The 5,000-nt window shown below is 36.2% G+C and overlaps 1 protein-coding gene across 1 annotated transcript in view; it reads left to right on the forward strand.

Moving 5' to 3' along the window:
* The window catches only part of prss16 (serine protease 16), a 36,051-nt gene that overhangs the window by 3,961 nt on the left and 27,090 nt on the right, over positions 1–5,000 (forward strand). The window lies entirely within an intron of this gene.

The following is a 5,000-nucleotide window of genomic DNA, read 5'->3' on the forward strand; positions in this document are numbered from 1 at the left end:
ACATCTGTCTGAGGTATTGGGCGTGGCTAACATATTTAACCACGCCCCTCCAGCTGTCAGTTTTGACAATAAACAGAAATGGTGAGGAGGAGGAGGAGTCTGTCAGGCTGTAATAACTCTCGACAAACCCCTTTCCCCATCTTTACTTTACAACAGCCAATCAGCTCACAGTAGAAAAAAACAAGCCACGCCCACTGCTTTCTCACTTAATATTCCGTTTCTCTCCAACTGACCCAGCCGTGAGTCGAACCAGCGACCTTCTTGCTGTGAGGCAACAGTGCTAACCGCTGAGCCACTGAGACAGAACACTTTTCTATTGTTATTCAGTGTTCTCACACTAGACGGACGTGCATAAGGAGTTGTTAAGAATGGGTTAATAATGATGTGCCCCTCCAAGAAAGGCATGATATAATTATACATTAACCTATCATGAGTTGGTTATTAACATATCACGCTGGTTCGAGCCTTGGCTGGGTCAGTTGGCATTTCTGTGTGGAGTTTGCATGTTCTCCCAGTGTTGGCGTGGGTTGGCGGGTGCTCCAGTTTCCCCCACAGTCCAAACACATGCGCTATCGGTGAATTGGGTAAGCTTAATTGGCTGTAGTGTGTGTGTGTGAATGAGTGTGTTTGAGTGTTTTCCAGTGATGGGTTGCAGCTGGAAGGACATCCGCTGCGTAAAACGTGCTGGATAAGTTGGCGGTTCATTCCGCTGCGGCGAAACCTGATTGATAAAGGGACTAAGACGAAAAGAAAATGAATAAATGAATGAATAAGTTCATGGTGGTTAAATTAAGCATAAACTAATGTGATAATTTATTAATTAGCAAACAATTATGTACTAACAAGTAATTAAGGTAGCCTTTATTCACACATGACCTCCAGTGACTCATGTTGTGGTTAAAGTTAGTTCATGATTAGCACATGCATTAACTCATCATTAGTTCATAATAAAGTGATGTTTAGTTTACATATAACATTTACATTTAGTCATTTAGCAGACGCTTTTATCCAGAGCGACTTACAAATGAGGACAAGGAAGCAATTTACACAACTATAAGAGCAGCAGGGAATAAGTGCTGTAGGCAAGTTTCAGGTGTGTAAAGTCTAAGAAGCAAAGCATTAGTAATGTAAGTTTTTTTTTTGAGAGAGTACAGTTAGTGGTATAGCCAGAGAGGCAGTTACAGATTAGGAAGGAAAGTGGAGACTAAATAGTTGAGTTTTTAGTCGTTTCTTGAAGACAGCAAGTGACTCTGCTGTTCTGATGCAGTTAGGGAGTTCATTCCACCAACTGGGCAGATTGAATGCGAGAGTTCGGGAAAGTGATTTCTTCCCTCTTAGGGATGAAACCACGAGGCGACGTTCATTCACAGAACGCAAGTTTCTGGAGGGCACATCAATCTGCAGAAGTGAGAGCAGATAAGAAGGAGCAAAGCCAAAGGTCGCTTTGTAAGCAAACATCAGAGCTTTGAATTTGATGCGAGCAGCAACTGGCAGCCAGTGCAAACGGGTGAGTAGCGGAGTGACATGTGCTCTTTTGGGTTCATCAAAGACCACTCGTGCTGCTGCGTTCTGAAGCAGCTGAAGAGGTTTGATAGAGTTAGCTGGAAGCCCGGCTAGCAGAGAGTTGCAATAATCCAGTTTGGAGAGAACAAGAGCTTGAACAATGAGTTGAGCTGCATGTTCAGATAGGAAGGGTTGGACCTTTCTGATGTTATAGAGTGCGAATCTGCAAGATCGAGCAGTTCTAGAAATGTGCTCAGAGAAGTTTAGTTGGTCATCAATCGTTACTCCAAGGCTTTTTACCATTTTGAATGCAGTAATGATTAATACATACTTTTTCATGTACTGTTTATATTAGCAACATTTAGCTTAGTTTCCACATTTTTTCCTCTGTTGTCTGTGCTGTTTTTTCGGTTTTCATTCTTCTTTGCTGGTCTTGTTTGCTTTCCCGAACCCCTGCCTTTTTCCGAACAGCTGGAAGTCACTACGACATCGGAAACAACTTTTAGCGGAAACCTTTCCCTGACCTACAGCTAGACACACACAAACACACACACATTACCAGTCGTCATGCCCGTTGGAGAGTTTATTATTTCTGTTGGGTCACATTTAAAACAACGCCTCCATACACAGACATTAAAAATAAAAATAAATGTAGGTTTAATTATGGCGATGAGGAACCGTCTCTCCGGTGGACAGGCCAGATACATGTGTTTGGCCCGTAAGAAGTGGTTAGATGACGCCGGATGACTTTATGTCTGTCTGTAAGGACGTCAAACTGCGTGCCTGTGGTCTGTCCTGCCTTGTAGTTTCGCCTCAAGTGGACAAATTTCTGGTCAGTGATTTCACAGAGAGCTTCATTGTGTGCGGCTCTTAGATCACTGCAGCGCTGGAACAAAAGCCTCTCATCTTTTAGTGTCGCATTGTTAGACCCAGTTTTTTGTTTTTTTTGGGCATCATATACAGTTCAAATCAGAATTATTAGCTATTTTTAACACTATTAATCCAGTTTTATAGTTTTAGCAAAAATAAGGTTGTAAAACCTTAATACAATCGATGTCTCCAGTACAGTGATGGAAAGAGCACTGAAAAATCATACTCGAGTTACAGTTTTCCTCAATGGCTTTGGTGCATTTCTCACAACACTATTTACATTTGCACAACAGTTAATGCATTTCTCAAAACAACTAGTCATTTGTGCACATCATAGTAGTAGTTTCTCATTCCTTCCAACTAATTGTGAATGCTTTTGCACATGCATCATCCTTTCATTCAACTCTCTGCTGTTTTAGAACATTATCATTTGCTTATGTCATGTCAGTCAAAATTAACTAAACTTGTGAATGCTGAATAGTCATTCCATATAAACCGGTAACACTTTATAATAACTACACACTATAAATCATTTATTAAGCATTAGCAAATAGTTAATTCATGATCTGTTAAGCATTAACTCTACATTAATAAACGTTAGTAAGCAATTTATAACTGCAGCTACAAATGCTGTATTCTTGACTTATAAGCACCTATATAATGTGCTTAATAATTGTATTTTCATACTTAGTTAATGATTTATTTTTCATAACTAAATGAAGTATCGCATTATTTACAAACCAGTTGTATTTATAAGTAGTTGAGGGTTTTTAGGATCATTCAGAATGAGTTAGTAAATGATTAATAAACTATTGAAATCAACATTATTATATCTTATTATTCAGGCATATACTAATAGTTAACTAATATGCTAATAAATGCTTTATTAACTCAACTTCATCTAGTTTTGTGACCTAATCTAAAGTGAGGACTATTTATGCTTTATAAATCCCTTATAAATGACAATTAAAGGCTCAGTTAAATTCTAAACAGGAAAATTGACATTATTCATTCCTTTTCATTTAAAAATACACAAATAAAACTGAACTTCAAATGAAAAGTAAATCTTTGCAACCTTATCTAAAATAAATAACTGTAGAGTTTAAACATTGCATCTTATTATATTGTTAAATTATTTTATTGTTGTTGTTATATCCAGTTTTATGTCGTATTTTGACACTCCTGTTATTCAGCAATGTTTAAACTTTACAGTAATTTTATTTTTTTTAGAAAAGATAGCAAAGATTATTGTTCATTTGATTCTGAGCCTTTAATTGTCATTTATAAGGGATTTATAAAGCATAAATAGTCCTCACTTTAGATTAGGTCACACAATTGCATGAAGTTGAATTAATAAAGCATTTATTAACATATTAGTTAACTATTAGTATATGCCTGAATAATAAGATATAATAATGTTGATTTCAATAGTTTATTAATCATTTACTAACTCATTCTGAATGATCCTAAAAACCCTCAACTACTCTTAAATACAACTGGTTTGTAAATAATGCGATACTTAATTTAGTAATGAAAAATAAATCATTAACTAAGTATGAAAATACAATTATTAAGCACATTATATAGGTGCTTATAAGTCAAGAATACAGCATTTGTAGCTGCAGTTATAAACTGCTTACTAACGTTTATTAATGTAGAGTTAATGCTTAACAAATAATGAATTAACTATTTGCTAATGCTTAGTAAATGATTCATAGTGTGTAGTTATTATAAAGTGTTACCAAAACGGGTTGTCAAAAATCTGTCCAGCAAATTTTATAAAACTTTTAAAAACTTTTTTTCCTGAAAATGTCTTCTAAATTGAACAATTTGATGAATGATTTACAGACCTGTGTAGGTTGTAGGTTCAGTTCTAATATGTACTGCAATATTGTCTACTGTCGTGCACAGCTCTACCCAAAGGGAGTTTATGTTTGTTGTAAATAAGAGTGTGTTTATTCTTTTGCACAATGCTGTCAATAAATTAGAATAGCAAAGAGCAAATGCAGTAAAAATGTGAAACATCAGCCTGATCTCACGAGAGAACGTTAGTATTTTACGTTTTGTCAGTTTAGTGGCTAATTCATACGAGTTCAGTCGTACGAAATTGGACGATTTTAAAAAGGAGGCGTGGCACCTAACCCCACCCATAAACCCAACCATCATTGGGGGATGAGCAAATCGTACTAAATTGTATGAATTAGATCGCACAAATTCATACGAATTAGCCACTAAATCAAAAAGTTGCTGTGAGATTGTGTTGGAAACATACATATTCAGTGTGTTGTACTCAGATACCTCACTAAATGCAGTGATGTCTAACTTTACTGTAGTTTTCAAATGGCTGTGCGAACAGTATATAGTGCTGTCTTGAGCATTTTCAGGAAGTGTCACCAAAATCTGACTTTTTTTGCATTGGAAAAAATTAACAGAGTAAATAATGAAAACATGATAAAGCCATCTGACTATCTTGTTCATAATCAATGGTGTCAGGACTTTTCATCTTGAAGACACTGAAACTTTCATTGACATCAATACTTGCTTTTGAGGAACGAGCTCTCCATTTTGAGCAAGTGACACGCTTTTGCAGGTTATCAACTAGGTTTTGCAGTTTGAACTAGTTGTTT

The sequence above is a fragment of the Danio aesculapii genome, chromosome 15 (assembly GCF_903798145.1).
Source record: "Danio aesculapii chromosome 15, fDanAes4.1, whole genome shotgun sequence".
Lineage (NCBI taxonomy): Eukaryota > Metazoa > Chordata > Actinopteri > Cypriniformes > Danionidae > Danio > Danio aesculapii.